This window comes from Furipterus horrens, unplaced genomic scaffold, assembly GCF_987537825.1.
Source record: "Furipterus horrens unplaced genomic scaffold, mFurHor1.1.pri manual_scaffold_8, whole genome shotgun sequence".
Classification (NCBI taxonomy): domain Eukaryota; kingdom Metazoa; phylum Chordata; class Mammalia; order Chiroptera; family Furipteridae; genus Furipterus; species Furipterus horrens.
In genome coordinates this window covers 49,164,797-49,182,101 of record NW_028327178.1, presented here as the reverse complement: position 1 = coordinate 49,182,101, position 17,305 = coordinate 49,164,797, and positions in this window count along the sequence as shown.

The following is a 17,305-nucleotide window of genomic DNA, read 5'->3' as shown; positions in this document are numbered from 1 at the left end:
CTAGGGTAGTGCATTTTATATTATTTTTTTGAATATTAACCCTAACACTGTTAGTCTGTGTGACTATTGCAAGTCACTTAATCTCTCTGTTCTTCAGTTCCTCCTCTGTAAAATGAAGATAATAATTGTATCTACCTTACAGAGTTGTAAGGATTAAATAAGATAATATAAAGTGTTTAAAACAGTTTCTGGTGCAACTTACATATCATATAATAATATCTAAGTTGTTATTAAGCACTGATTTTAAAATCAGATACTAAAGAGAGTCTACTACTATGCACAAAATTCTATGCTTAAGTTCTGTACATGTAGAAATGGGATAAAAATATCTAATTGGGCCCAGTCACCAGTTAGGTGGGAACACCTTCAACAGATGTTTCTGTCCTTTCTTATAAGACTTTTCTTTTAGTTGCCAGACCCAACACCAGATGAATCCAGTAAAACCACATGGTTTATCATGGCAGGACCTCCTTGTTTGCTCATCTGCAAAATGAGAATAATAATTTTTGTCCCGTCTACACTATTGAGTTGTAAAAGAATAAATGACAGTGTACATGAAAGTTCTTTATAATAGACCCTCACTAGACATTGAGTTCATTATGTAGCTCTTCGATTTTACTAGATAGGATAAAGTTCACAATTAGCTAATAGGTCATATTTTAATAAAGATATTTATTCTGATTGGAACTTGTAGCTTTTGCTATTTTAGGTACAATCTTTAGGGAGATTGATATTCCATGAAAAATATCCATATTTCGTCATGGGGTCAGTAGCAAGGTGGATCCTACATGGCAATCTCCATATATTAGAAATTATAATTATTACCACTATGTATGAACCTGTGTCTCCAGGAACAGTATAGGAAGTGACCTGCTGGAGAGTCCCCAGCAACAGTCTGATCTCCAGAATGTCTCTCTCCTCTGTGGGCTGTTATGCATGCTCTGCAGTGAAGGATACAGATCTTTGGGTGACTTCCCTGCCCTATGTGGGCAGGACACCAGGGCTGCCTCACAGCCAGGGCCCTCTAGGGACACAGGTAATGCTGTACCCTTTCCTTCCACTCCTGCATCCTGGACTAGGGGAAGCAACTGCCAACACAAAAGCACTCCTCTGACCAGAATAGCCTATCTGCCCTGCTCCTGTGGGACAAGAGAGTCAGCAGCAGGCTTTTTCCTGTCTGAAAGCAGAGCTCCATCTACGTGACCAGTGGTTATGGCAACAGCATAGACAGTCACCACCCTCCCATGCTCACATCAGTGGCAGTTTTCAAGCTGGTTCACTGAATATGAAAAACAACAAAGAAAAATAGCTGATTTGTGAGGTTTTATCAAAGCCCTCTGGAGGTCCATCACTTAACAGTCACTCCATGTCTTTTGTTTAAGTCACCAAGAAGTCCTAGCAGAGAATGCTTTCTATAATCTCTTTGGAGCAGGGAAGTTTAAAGATCTGTGGCTCACTCATGGAGAGTGTGAAATGACTCTTCACTGTCTGTCACAGTCAGTTCAAAGGCATAGGCACCAGCTCGCCCACAGCAGCTACTTTCCATGCGGGGGGCTCATTAAAGGAGAGAGTGACTGTCTTTGTGTCCCTCTTTTTTTTTCCCAGATGCTTTGAACTAACCTTTTATAATAGTTCTTGTGCCTTGGTATGAGACAACTTTTTCTCAGAAAACAGGCTGCAGGTTAGTCATATTTTCCAAAACTCGGGGTGAAAATCATCATACTGTATCATGTTCCCATGGATACTTATTTCTTTTTTATTTCACTTTAAAACAAAAACACCTTTGAAATTAATAGGCGTGTTCCTTAAAGCTCTGCTTGACTAATACTATGAAGAAATGCTACACTTACAATGTCAGTCCTACCTCAGATTAAATTATTGCAACAGTGGTATCCTAGGTCCTGTGATCTGTAATAAGTCTGGGTTTCCACTAGAATGTGAAAAAAAAAATTTCACTGATAACATCAAAGAAAAGGTCGTCTTTATTTTCTCTTCATATTTCATATGCTCAAGTTTCCAAATGTTGTGTTTTCTTTTTTTTTTCTTTTATTATTTGGTTTTTCAATTACAGTTGTCCCATTTTTCCCCCATTGTTCACCCCCACCCAGCCCACCCTTTCTCCCGCAATCATATCCCTCCCCTTTGTCCATGTCCATAAGTCATTTATACATGTTCCTTGACTAGACCCTTCCCTTACTTATCCCCCTTCTCTCCCTCCCCCCTCCCCACTATTGACTACTATTCTACTCTTTGTCCTATTTACTTCGTTTGTTTGTGTTGTTCTTTAGTTTCCTGTATTAGGTGATATCATATGGTATTTTGCTTTCTTTGCCTGGCTTATTTCACTAAGCATGTAACAGAACCCTTGGGCTACTTCGATTGAAACAGAACCCACGGGCTGTTTAGTTAGGGGCCCGATTGCCTGCCGCCAGAATCATAACTCGGAATACCAGAGTCTGGTGAAAAGAAAAAGAATTGTTTATTTACACATAGTACTGCCTACCCCTCCGAGACCTGGCCAGTCTTAGGAAAGTCAGAAACACCGTTTCCGTACTTTCTAGGCACAGTTCATCTTTATCAGTAGCTGCCAATCAGTTCTGATTGGGGAGGTCCTTTCTGTGCTGTGGTGCCCTCCAGTTCTCAATGCAGGACCGCCTGGATTCTCAGCCTCCTTGTAAACTGCCTTCTTCCGGCAAACCGCATTGATCTCCTCTCCTTCTCAAAGCAGTCTGGCAACAGCCTCTTCTTAAAGCAGCCTGGAGATCCCTTCTCCAAGCCAGATGGAGGAAGCCCACAAGAGCCAGAGAGTGAGGGCGTGAGGGCCAGAGAGACCCTGAGAGAGAGAGAGCCTCCCAGAGCCAGAGCCAACCCAAAATATGTCCACAGGTCCTTCTCACCTCCTCACTGCCTCCTCTCTCTCCCTGCGTCCTCTCCCGCAGTGGGTGTTGCAAACAGTCCTGACCATTCACAGAACCCTACATAAGCTCTGTCTGCTTCTTCCCTACCAGCCCACAGTCCAAGATCCCTCCCATCTTCCTGAGTCTTAGAAGTAAAGCGGATCTTTGCAACAATGTTTCCAGCCACTAGCTCCAGGCATGCAAGGGCATCCTGAAAGCTGCTCCCTGCTCCCTATCTCCCAGCCGCAAACTCTGGGGTTTGTTTTTGGACTCCCCTGTTTCTGTAACAAGCATAATTCTCTCTAGTTCCATCAATGTTGTCGCAAATGGCAGGAGTTCCTTCTTTCTTTCTGTTACATAGTATTCCATTGTGTAAATGTACCACAGTTTTTTGATCCACTCATCTACAGATGGGCATTTAGGCTGTTTCCAGCACTTAGCTATTGTAAACAGAGCTGCTATGAACATAGGGGTGCATAAGTTCTTTTGAATTACTGTTTTAGGATTTTTCAGGTATAATCCTAGCAGTGGAATTGCTGGTTCAAAAGGCAGTTCCATTTTTAGTTTTTTGAGGTAATTCCATACTGTTTTCCATAGTGGCTGCACCAGTCTGCATTCCCACCAACAGTGCAGTAGGGTTCCCATTTCTCCACATCCTCGCCAGCACTCGTTGTTTGTTGATTTGTTGATGATGGCCATTCTGACTGGTGTAAAGTGGTATCTCGTTGTGGTTTTTCTTTGCATCTCTCTGATGGCCAATGATGTTGAGCATTTTCTCATGCATCTATGGACCTTCTGTATGTCCTCTTCAGAGAAGTCTTTGTTCAGGTCCTTTGCCCATTTTTAAATTGGGTTGTTTGTTTTCTTGATGTTGAGTCGTATCAGCTCTTTATATATTTAGGAAATCAATCCCCTGTCTGTGATGTCATTGGCAAATATGTTTTCCCATATGGTTGGTTTCCTTTTCATCTTGCTAATGTTTTCTTTTGCTGAGCAGAAACTCTTTAGTTTGATGTAATCCCATTTGTTTATTTTTTCCTTTATAGCTCTTGCCTTAGGAAATATATCCATGAAAATATTGTTATGTGGTATATCTGAAATTTTCCTGCCTATGTTTTCCTCTAGGACTTTTATGGTGTCATGGCTTACATTTAAGTCTTTCATCCATCTTGAGTTTATTCTCATGTGTGGTGTAAGTTGGCGGTCTAGTTTCATATTTTTGCACGTCCCTGTCCAGTTCTCCCAGCACCATTTGTTAAAGAGGCTCTTCTCACTCCATTTTATGTTCCTTCCTCTTTATCAAATATTAGTTGACCATAGAGGCCTGGGTTTATTACTGGGTTCTCTATTCGGTTTCACTGATCTATATGTCTGTTCTTATGCCAGTACCGGACTGTTTTGATCACAGTGGCTTTGTAGTATTGTTTGATGTCTGGCATCGTGATTCCTCCTGCTATGTTCTTCTGTCTCAAGATTGCTTTGGCTATTCGGGGTCTTTTTTGGTTCCATCTGAATTTTTGGAGTATTCGTTCTAGGTCAGTGAAATATGTCATTGGTATTTTAATAGGGATTGCATTGAATCTGTAAATTGCTTTGGGTAGTATGGCCATTTTGATGATGTTGATTCTTCCCATCCAAGAACATGGTATTTGCTTCCATTTATTTGTATCTTCCTTAATTTCTTTCTTCAATGTTAGGTAATTTTCAGAGTACAGGTCTTTTATCTCTTTGGTTAAGTTTACTCCTAGGTACTTTATTTTTCTTGTTGCTATAGTAAATGGTATTTTCTTTTTTGTCTCTGTCTCCAATATTTTATTGTTGGTGTACAGAAATGCCTTCGATTTCTGTATATTTATTTTGTACCCTGCTATATTGCCAAATTCACTTATTATATCGAGAAGTCTTTTAGTGGAGTTTATAAGGTTTTCTAGGTGTACTATCATGTCATCTGCATATAGTGATAGTTTTATTTCTTCTTTCCCAATTTGGATGCCTTTTATTTCTTTTTCTTGTCTGATTGCTGTGGCTATGACTTCCAACACTATGTTGAATAGAAGTGAAGAGAGTGGACAACCTTGTCTAGTTCCTGATTTCAGGGGGAATGCTTTCAGTTTTTGTCCATTGAGTATGATGTTGGCTTCAGGCTTCTCATATATAGCCTTAATTATGTTAAGGTTTGCTCTCTCTATTCCCATTTTGCTGAGTGTTTTCATCATAAATGGGTGTTGTACTTTATCAAATGCTTTTTCAGCATCTATTGATATGATCATGTGATTTTTGTCTTTCATTCTGTTTAGGTGATGTATTATATTTATTGATTTGTGAATATTAAACCATCCTTGCATCCCTGGGATGAATCCCACTTGATCGTGGTGTATGAACTTTTTGATGTGTTGCTGGATCCTGTTTGCCAATATTTTGTTGAGGATGTTAACATCTATGTTCATCAGTGATATTTGGCCTGTAGTTTTCTTTCTTTGTTGTGTCTTGAACTGGTTTTGGGATTAGGGTAATACTGGCTTCATAGAAAGAGTTTGCGATTTTTCCCTCTTCTTGGATTTTTTGGAATAGTTTGAAGAGGGTAGGAGTTAGTTCTTCCCTAAATGTTTTGTAAAATTCGCCTGTGAACCCATCCAGTCCAGGGCTTTTCTGTGAAGGGAGACTTTTGGTTACTCTTTCAATTTCCTTCTTTGTTATTGGTCTGTTGAGACTTTCTGCTTCTTCTTGATTCAGTTTTGGAAGGTTATATGTTTCTAGAAATTTGTCCATTTCTTCTAGGTTGTCAAATTTCTTGCCATACAGTTGTTTGTAGTAATTTCTTACTATCGTTTGTATTTCTGTGGTATCAGTCGTGATTTCTCCTCTTTCATTTCTGATTTTGTTTATTTGGGTTTTCTCTGTTGTTTTCTTGATGAGCCTGGCTAGAGGCTTGTCAATTTTGTTTATTTTTTCAAAGAACCAGCTCCTAGATTTGTTGATCTTTTGGATTGTTTGTTTAGTCTCTATGTCATTTAATTCTGCTCTGATCTTCATGATTTCCTTCCTTCTTCTTGCCCTAGGCTTTGTTTGTTGTTGTTGTTCTAGTTCTTGTAGCCTTAGGATTAGATTTTTTATTTGAGATTCTTCTATCCTTTTCAGATATGCCTGTATTGCTATGAACTTCCGTCTTAGGACTGCTTTTGCTGTGTCCCATAGCTTTTGTGCTGTTGTGTGTTCATTGTCATTAGTTTCTAGAAATTTCTTGATTTCTTCTTTGATGTCATTGTTAACCCATTTATTATTTAATAGCGTGTTATTCATTCTCCATGAGTTTGGGTGTCTTTGATTTTTTTCTCTGAGGTTGATTTCTAGTTTCAAGGCATTGTGATCTGAAAAGATGCTTGATATGATTTCAGTTTTCTTGAATTTGTTGTGGCTTGTTTTGTGTTCTATTATGTGGTCTATCTTTGAAAATGTCTCATGTGCATTTGAAAACAATGAATATTTTGGTTCTTTGGGGTGAAAAGTTCTATATATATATCAGTTAAGTCCATGTGGTTTAGTGTGTTGTTCAATGCCTGTATATCCTTGGTGTTTCTTTGCTTCGATGATCTGTCTATTGTTGATAATGGTGTGTTGAAGTCCCCTACTATGAGTGTGTTGTTTTTAATATCCTTCTTGTGGTCTTCTAGTATTTTCTTTATGTATTTGGGTGCTCCTATGTTGGGTGCATATATGTTTATCAGTGTTATATCTTCTTGATGGATTGTTCCTTTAAGTATTAAGAAATGTCCTTCTTTGTCTCTTTTTATTGCCCTTGCTTTGAAATCTGTTTTGTATGATATGAGTACTGCTACCCTAGCTTTTTCTTCAGGTCTGTTTGCTTGGAATATTTTTATATCCCTTTACTTTCAGTCTATGTAAATCTTTTGTTTTGAGGTATGTTTCTTGTAGACAGCAAATATGTGGGTCCTGTTTTCTTATCCATTCTGTTACCCTATGTCTTAATTGGAGCATTTAATCCATTTACATTTAAGGTTATTATTGACATGTATTTATTTATTTCCCTTTGTACCTCTGTTCCTCTACTCTTTTTTTTTTTTTCTCTCTTCCTTTTTCTTAGACCATTCCCTTTAGCATCTCTTGCAATGATGGTTTGGTGGAGATGTATTCTTTTAGTCTTCCTTTGTCTGAGAAACTCCTTATTTCACCTTCCATTTTGAATGAGAGCCTTGCTGGGTAGAGTATTCTTGGTTGTAGGCCTTTGTTTTACATTGCTTGAAATATTTTTGACCATTCCCTTCTGGCTTGTAGAGTTTCTGTTGAGAAATCGGTCGATAGCCTTATCGGAGTTCCCTTGTATGTTATTTGCTATTTTTCTTCTTGCTTCTTTTAGGAATCTCTCTTTGTCTTGGAATGTTGCCATTTTAACTATGATGTGCCTTGAAGTGGGTTTTTTGGGGTTCCTCTTTACTGGAACTCTCTGTGCTTCCTGAACTTGCATAACTTTTTCTCTCATCAGGTTGGGAAAATTTTCTGTCACTATTTCTCGTATCAGTTTATCTATTCCTTGTTCTTCTGATCCCTCTTTAATTCCAATGACTCTGATATTGTTCTTCCTTATGCTATCCTGTAATTCCCTTACCTCTTCTTCATACTTTTTCAATCTTTTTTCATTTTGCTATATCGTCTGATAATTTTTTTCTACATTATCTTCTAACTCACTAATCCGATCCTCTGCTTTGTTTAGTCTGCTTTTGACTGATTCTACTGTGTTTTTCAGTTCAGAGATTGCATTCTTCATTTCTTCCTGGTTCTTGTTGATAGTTTCTATTTCTTTTTTTATGCTGCTGTATTTCTCTGCAAGTTCCCTGTAATTTTCTTGGAACTGTTGGTAACTTCCTTGGAGGTTGTCATAGTTGTTTTTAAGGTTGTCGAATATATTGAGCTTCTTCACCACCATTGTTTTGAATTCCATGTCTGACATTTGGGCTATGTCTATTCCATCTACCTCTCTTTCTGAGGATTCCTCTTTTCTTTTCATCGAGAGGTTGTTTCTGCATCTTAACATGTTGGATTCTTCTTGTTTATGTCTGTTTTTTGGGTTTGTCTGCTTTGCCTTCCCACCTTTGTGGTATGAGATTCTTTATGGGAGATCTGGGGGTTTCAGTAGTGCAGTCTCTTTGATCTCCTGAGCCTGATGTTCTTGGGGTACCCTTTATGTCGTTTGTTTATGCTATCTGGTTATATTTCAGATGCTCTTTGGTAGGATCTTCCTTCTGGCTAGTTGATTGAGAGTGACTCTATCCACTTTGTCTTGAGTTCTTTTGTGGACATGTCCGTTCAGCCTTTGTGTGTCGTCTTGTTTTTCTGTGCCCACAGCTGGTCTCATGAGGCAGGTCAGAGGTTCCTGTTTCTTGCACCAGTGGTGTGCCCCCGCACGGCACATTCCTTTGGCGCCTTTTGGAGCTAGCCGAGGTGCCCTTGCACGCATTCCTGTGAGCGCGCAAAGGGGCCGCAGAGCTTCCCTCAGGCCTGCCGCTCCGCACTCCGGGAGTTGGTCTCTCGCCTCCCAGTGCTGGGCCCCTCACACTTCTGCTCAGTAGAAGTGAATGTTTGTGAGTCGCTGCTGCCCGCTGCCCCCCACCCCAACCCCAGGCAGCCACCTGCCATTCTGGCACCCACCTGGGCAGTCACGAGCAGAGCCTGAGCAAGTGCTCTGCGCTCCGGCCTGGCACCCACTGGAGCTGGCCAAGGGGACTGTGCACAGTCTTCTGCGTGTCCAGTGGGCCCTCCCTGTACCCGTTGGGGCACTGATCTTATGTCTGTTGGGGTGTGTCCGAGGGGCACCTGGTCGCGTGGCCCTGCACACCTGGGCCAGTGAATGAGGGCCTGCTTGACCCAAGGGGAGGGTTGGGGAGTGGGCGAGCGCACTTCTGCGCCTGCGCTCCTCAAGAATGTCCTATCACCCCCAAACTTTCCCCCCCCTCTCCGCAGTTCACAAGAGAAAAATACAAAGGAAAAATTACGTTTTCACTTGCACAGCAGCATGCTGTCTCCTGTCTTCCAGCGCAAATGCCACCTGGTCGAGTCTCGTCTCTGCCAGTGGGCAGAGATCTGCTTTCCTCCTGACTCCCCTCTGGGGAAGCCTGTGGTCGCCAAAAAGCCTTTGTGTCCTTCCAGTCACAGCTCGGGCAGCCGCCCCAGTCAGGAATCCCGTTTCGTCCCTTTTTCCTCTGCTATCCTTAATAAACAGGTTGTTCCCAGATGGTTTTTCTCTAATCCAGCAGTGCCAAGGCTCAACTCCTGCCAGTGTCCAGCTGCTCACTGAGATGTTCTGTCTGCAATTAGCCCAAACTACAGATGGGTCTCAGGAGCCTGAGAGTGCAGCCTCCCCTCGCTCCTCCGCTATCTTCAATCCTCCCAAGCTCCAAATGTTGTATTTTCAATTGAAGATTTATTTCTAGACAGTCATTACTGTCAACATGAGACAAGCATAGAAGAAAACATTCAAACTTTTCTCAGTATGTTTTTTGGACTAACCTTTACTGAAGTCTTACTATGAGTAAAGCCTTTTCTAGAGCGTTAAAACTCTGAAAGATGTGAATGATTATTATACCCATTTTAGAACTGAGGAAAATGAGGCTTAAAGATACAGTGATTTAAATCTTATAAAGATAAGGCAATATATTAGGCCACAGTCATTCATCTAGTAGTAACTGGCCCAGCTGTGATTTTTAGGCAAATATTCTAATTTCCATAGCTCCTTCACTTGATAACTGCTGTATTTTCTATCTTCATCTTTGTCTCATTTCTTATCATCAGTGCATCAAATTGTTGTCTAATTTGCCATCATCTATCCACACACTGCACTAATCTTTGTTTATATGATAATCTAAAATGTTCCATTTAAATTTTATTCACCCTTCAGGGATGAACTAGTTAGGATTGCTATCATCTGTGGGTAACAGAAAACTCAACCAACACTGGCATTTAGAACAATGATTAAGGGCACAGGATCAGGTAACACACAACCTGTATTCAAAACCCCCCACTTAATAGCTGAGCAACTTGGATTCAACCTCTTCATGCCTCAACTTCCTCATCTAAAAATTGGGATAATAATGGTACTCACTTTTTAAAGATCTTATGAGGGTTAACTATAAATTCAAATAAAGTGCCTTGAAAGTGCTAAAAAATTAAGTTACCATTATATAGGTTCTCACTAGGAGGTAGGCAGCCACATCACCATACCACCGAGGACCCAGGTTCCTCCTGCCTCGCTGCTCATTCTCAGCCTTGCAAAACCAAAGTGCCACCTTCTGTATTCCAGGCAGAAAAAAAAAAAAAGGAAAGGCAAGGACACAGTGACTTCCTGTGGATTTCTGTCTTTTAATTAGGATGGAAAGGCCCCTTAAAGGGCTTGCTCTTGCATCTCAACAACAAAAATGGTGTCAAATGGTCAGGCCTCGCTTCCATGGTGACTAGGAATTTTCTTCCTCTGTTTCCCAGCCTCTGTAGTGGAGGAAGACACGGGAGCATGTGGTTGAGAATGGATTGGGTGATGAGCCGACCTCTAGTACCCAGTTCATATGCCACCTGTTTGTCTTTTCTAAGTACCAAACTAAAGGACATGAATTATACTATTTGGGGGGGGGGGGGCGGGGGGACTATTTATGGTTCCCTCTGTCTGGGATCCATACATTTGCATGTTTCTTTTCCCCCTTCAGGTTCCACCTAATTCCTTGTCCTTGGAAAAGAATCTCTAACCATCCCAATGAATACAGAACTCTCCTCTTATTCTCTGTTTAGTACTCTTATTTATTTCCTTCATAAGGCTTAATGTAATTGGCAAGCTGAGAGGGAAAATATTTTTCATATTCCTGATAAGAAAGGTTTTATTCCTCCCCTCGTTACACCACTATGACCCTACTAAGAGAGGACAGGATGCTGTCACCTCACGAAGGAGGAGGATATATATATTGTCAAAGAGAACAGGAGGTGGACAACTATCCCCTACATGCTGTAGTGGAACACTGGGGAAAAAAGAAAATGAAAACAGACCTAAGAGGCTAGACTTCAAGGCAGAGTTGGCCAAAAACATTGGGGTCAATGGCCCAATTTCAGAAAATAGTCTGAAAGATAGCATACCACTCATAGAAATCCCAGGTTTAACATGGCTCTAATCTAACCAGGTCAACCACAGTCACTCAATAACTGCACAAGAAAGTAGCTAGATTTTTTGAATAAATGAATGAATGATTTTAAATGATATATTTTGACATGATATGAGTATCCCATGTTTTAATGAGATCTGAGATCTTGACTTTACTAAATTATAGCTATAATGTGATGTTTTGTCCTCTAAAAATATGAAGATTTCTTTAGGGCAGAGATTGCCTTTTTCTTCTTTGCATCTCCTTCAGGTCCTCCTTCCAAAATACTCCATGTGCATTTGTTAATTAAATAATTAAGTAGCTGAAGATAAAAATGATAGAATTAGGAGAAAACAAATGATTTTAAGTCCCAATTTTAGCTGCATTTTTCTTCAGAATGGGTCTTATAACTCAGCAAAAAAGAGACGTACTAGTAGATGGCATGACAGACACTGCTCACTTCTGTGTTTCAGTGCTACTTTGATATAGAAAAATGGCCATGAAGGTAATAACATTCCCAGAGGACATTTGAGATAAGAAAATCAGTATTTAACCTTAAGAAATAAGGCTTTGTGCTTAGATAATGACTTGTGTCATACACATCCTTACCGGGGAATCTAATTTGATGACTTGAAATCTTGATTAAATTTCTATGTTTCATTCTATTTCCCTAACAATAGATGTACCTCATTTTTTAAACTGTTTGTTGGTAGAAACTGGAATCTTTTATTCCTGCTTGATACTTTCATTTTTGTCAAATTATGTAGATATTCAATCAGCTTCCAGAATTAACTCTAAAGCTCTCTTGCTCTCCCCATCCTATGTTTGTTTAAATAGCTCCATTAGGCCACATGGACACAAAAGTGCTTCAGTTCCATTTCTACCCCTTGCTGGCAGAGTGACTTCTGGGCACATGAACCTCTGTGATCCTCAGTTTCCACCTGAAAAAAACTAACAATACCTGCCCTGACTGACTTATAAAAGTATCAGGAGGATGAAATGAGACCTGTGTGAAACACTCTGTAAAGCGTAAAGTGATATACAGATGAAAGTTATTATATTTTAAAAATAGTATCATGAACCTAAATTTCATTCTCTTTATAGGTGAACACACTGATGGCAGAAAGGTCAACAAATTTATCAGTGATTTAGGTTTAACATGGTATATTGAACCACACTTTTGCTTTTGCCTCTGTCTCCTCCTAAAAGGCCAAAATAATAATAATAAAGAGATAAAGCAAAAAAAGAAAAAAGAATTAAGCCACAGTACAATAAATGAAAGAGCAGACAACAGCAGCAAATTCTGAAAATGTAAAAGGAGAAAGAAGAGTGGCAATTTGCCCAGCAGAACAAGGAAAAACGAATCCTAAACTGGCTTGTGAGAAACCCAAGAAGTACTCAAACCTGTACCACTGAACTCCCAAAGGCTTGGGGGGCATGGGGAGTATCTATATGGACTGCAAACAGGAGGATTGGTTAAAACATTTGTTTAAATGTAATTAACAACCCACTGGCTAAGTCATCCTTCTTCCACTTAGCCAAGGTGAGTGTGAATGATTTGCTCTTGCCATGAGAGCCGGTGGCTGCACTGCTTAGGAACATCAGGCACAATCGAGGTTGAGAATAGCATGTCGGAGATGGAGCTTAAGTGACTGTATTAGTAATGAGTTTTGAAACATCTCTACCCCTTTTTGCACTCAGCTTCCAGAACATTGACAACCAGGCTTTCCCCCTCAAAATATTAAAAAATGGGAAGACGCTTCTCTGAGGAATATGACCAGACCAAGAGACAAGACATAGATTTTAAGGTTGGGATTCCAATCAAACCATCCAGTAGCACCCTGACTGGGTGGTTCAGGCGGTTGGAGCATTGTCCAGTACACCAAATGATTGCGGGTTCAATTCCCAGTCAGGCACATACCTAGGTTGTGGGTTTGATCCTAGGTGCATGCAGGAGGCAACAAATTGATGTTTCTCTCTCTCTCTCTCTCTCCATACTGCTGTCCCTAAAATCAATAAACATATCCTCGGGTAAGGATTTTTTTTAAGAGAAAAGAAAACCATCCAGTAGTTAACTAAATTTCACATGCCTCACCTACATGCTTGGAACTTATCATCAGATTTATAATGCCCACTTTTTCCTTTTATCTGTTTAGAGCTCTACTGAGCTATAATTTTCAACCATAAAATAATGCCCCAATTTTAAATACAAATAGAGAACCAGAAACCACCAGAAAGCTGAGGAAATCCTATAATATGAAACACATAAATAATAAAAAGAAAAAAACAACACTGGATATTGGACAGAGATATAAAAACTTCAAAAAAATCTATCAGTACTCTTAGATCAATGAGATAGAGGCTCCTTAAAAATAAGAACAGGATGCTGTAGAACAGGAATATTCAGAAGACAAAAAATAATTCTTAGAGATTAAAAGTATAATTGCAGATATTAAAGATTAAACTATAAAATATGAAAAATAAAGGTGATGAATTTGTTCATTAAAGTAGAATGACTTTAATTTTGCTTAAAGTGGAACAAAAAGACAAGAAGATGAATACAGGGAGAAAAAATATAAGAATATCAGATTTTACCAGGAACATTTATCATCCAAAAAATAAAGTCCAAGGGGAAACAAACCAAGAAAATTTTTCAGAAATGAAGGACATGGGTCTCTAGTTTGAAAGAGCCCTTTGAGTGATTAGCACAAAGAATGGAAATAGACCCAGACTGTGGCATATCATCGTGAAATTTCAGAATAGTGGGACAAAGCAAACAAACAACAAAAAAAAAGATAACACAAGCTTCCAGAGAGGGAAAAATGGTTTCAGAAAATGGACTGTGAAGCAGAATGACTTTAGACTTTTCAGCAGCACCCAGAAGGCTGAAAAAGAATAGAGCAAAGCCCCAATATTCTAATATATATATCTGGAATTGTATTCTCAGTCATACTCTAATAAAATGTGAAGATTAAATAAAAACATGTTCAAATATACAGCGTTAGAGTAAAATTAACTCTATCTAAGTAAACTACTGACAGATATGCTCCACCCAAATGAGAGAGTAAACCAAGAATTTAAAGGGCACAGACTTCAGGATATAAGTTTCAACACAGGAAAAACAGAGAATTCTTAGGATTATAGGATCGAGAGGTCTTTTTATAGAATGAAGCCATGCAGGAGACCCAGAGAAGACTGGATTGAGTCAGAAGGTTCATGAGAGATATGTTCAAGAAGATGAAATTAATAGAATATTTAATGTGTTTAAGCATGCTGAGAGGAAAATTTAGATATTTGTAGGCAGAGTTTGGAATGAAATTGTGATAGAATTAGATGTCATCAAGCTAGAAATTAAGCTAAAATTAGATAAAAATTAAGCCTGCAAAAACAATTTTAATATAAACTCCAAAAAGATGTAAAGAAAAGAAAATGTGATCATAGGATACAATATGTCTTAGATGTGAGCAGCATTTGGTTGTTATAATAAAAAATGAGTATATATTTGACCAAAATTGTGATATAACTGTATAGAGAAGATGGAAGCACATAAGTATGATTCTTCTGCTGTATGATGGTAGAGGGGTAGTGGTGGTGAGGGGTGGTGGTAAAAGAGAGCAGAATCTTCATCTTCCAAGGTGAGGACACAATAGCAACATCTTAAATTAGCAGTATGTAAACATGATGTTTAGGTATGTGAAGGTAAATATCAAAAGAAATGGCCAACATATTTAATAGCAATTGTCCCTAATAATAGGAAATGTGTATGTGTGTGTGTTTGGGTTGTTTTACTATGCCCATTATGATTTATAAATGTAATGCAACTATTAAATAAATTTCTTAAATATTCAAACAATTTGACAAACTATATTTTTGGCACAGGAAACAAAATTATAGTTTCTCATACTTAATGTTCCCTTTGCTCATTGGATTATACAACTTGCCCCATTTGTAAGCACTTGAGACACTGAACTTCCAAATGGAAAGTGGCCAGACCAAATATAAAAATAGAACTCTGACCCACAAGCTACAGCAACTAGATTATGAAACCAACCCATTATCCATAGTAACCAGTCAAGCAAGCCAACCTGCTAGAAATCAGAGTTGTAGCAAAGCAGACCAGAACCCCTTGTAACAATAAGCCCCCAAATGGCCAGAATTTGATTAATAGCTGACATCTCCCCTAATCTTTGTCCTTGCTTCCAACTTAGGACCAATCAGTGAAGACCAAACATGCATCCTTAACCAATCATTTAAGAGGCACACACTCTAGTTAGCTTGCTTACCGCTCCCCCATGCCACCATCCTCCAAGTAGGACATACATGAAACCTTCTCTTTTTCTTACCATAAAGCTTTCCTCTGCCTGCCCTTGAGTCATGGCCAAATAAGTAATGGTGACTGACTCCCTTTCTACAGCAAGCTCTTTGTAAATAAATACCCTTTGCTTGTTCCCATTTGATTGGTCTTCATTTATTTCCATCCACTATTTTGAGGCAGTGCAAATTTTCAAACATATAAAACCATTTGATTGGTCAAGAATTAATATTAGCTAAATCAACAATCCAAGTTCAAGAAGACAATAATTTCTGACAAATCCTTACATTTATTCACTCACATATTGTACTCTATTTTTACATGCCAAGTATTGCATTGGGTGTTGTGGGAGATACAAAGATAAATTTGATAAGTTGAGTATTTCATGTAACTGGATTTAATAATTTTAGACTTTCTTAAGTTCAAATGCTCAAACTTGAGTTTAGATAACTTAATCAGAGCTGTATTCATACTTTTAAGAAAGGAACATAATTTTAAAAAGCAAGGTTCCAAAAAGAGAGTTCAAGTTAGTGTCATACTTATACATTTTTTACTTTACATAGTCTCTCAAATTGCCCAATTTAAATTTTCTTACTTAGCCATCTTGGCATATGTCTATAATATGCTTCTATTTACACCCTTCAAATATTCTCTTATGTTTACTACTGCAAATATAAATATTAAATGTATATTTTATTTATGTACATTTTGCTCTTTGTGCTTAGAAGGGAATTGCAGATGTCCTATGAAGGGGCAAAGATATGATTATGGAAAATTATACTATTGAAAATAAGACTAGTTTTTATAATGATGTAAATCCAGGAAAGAAATTGAAGTTGGCAAGACAGATGTATTCATAAAAATACTACTGTGTGCATGTGATTAACTAGTTTTCAACAAGATTCAAATAATGCAATCTGTGGGAATTTGACTAGTCTATAGAAATGTCAAAGGCATGCAGGATGTACAAATAATAGGTGGAAATTTGTTGTGGACACAAGGCTATTAAGTTTGTCTCCTGTTGCATTCAATATGGTAGTAAAAACTATTATTAAATAACTGATTGTATAGCAACTGTTAAATTATTAGGCCAAAGTATAAATTAAAGTTTATGATTGATGCAAATGTATGCCTTAAAATGTATAATACTAATTTAAATTTCTTTCCCATTTAAAAAAAAACAACAAAAAAACAGATGAAAGACTAGTGATTACCAGAATAACAGCAAATTAATAAGACTGCAAGGAAGGCTTCACATTAAGTGTGACTTTGCTTTTCAAACACAGAGTCTCACAATTATCAGTGATCTCTTCCCTAGCTGAGTATGCATAGTTGGCATGAGCAGTAATGGGGGTGCACACATGAAATCCTGAGGACTGATTAAGGAGAACAAAAGATGAATCTGATCTCCAGGAGCCTTCTCTGTTACATGCAGATGTGGGGAGGGTTAGTTGACACCCAACACATTTGGAATTTTTTTCTACCTGCATTGTTTCTTCACCTCACAGTTCCTAAAATGAAACTTGTCAATTTATAAAAGGTAAAATGCTTTTAGCAAATAAAGTGTCTTATTCAATGTAACATTGAAGCTTTTTAAAAATGACAGTTTCCTAGGCTTCACCCTCTATTTATGGTCTCTGATGCTGAATGTTGGGGTGTGTTATTTAAGGGAAGCTTCTTAAGTGTTGGGGTAGGGGACAGGGTTTGCTGGGCAAGGTTTGAGAAATAGTGGCACTAGTTCTCTGTAATATTTAACTCGATATTCAACACTAAGTGAACACCTAATACATATTTGAGAGTAGATCCATTTTTAAAAATATTTTTAAATATATGTATAACTTGGAAAGCAAAAATTCTTAGGAGCATAAAATAAGTTGAAAGCTGCTCTAGAAGTCATATAATCCAAGTTTAAAAAATTAATCTGTCTAATCATCACCTGGAGAGGTTTGTAAAACCTCCTA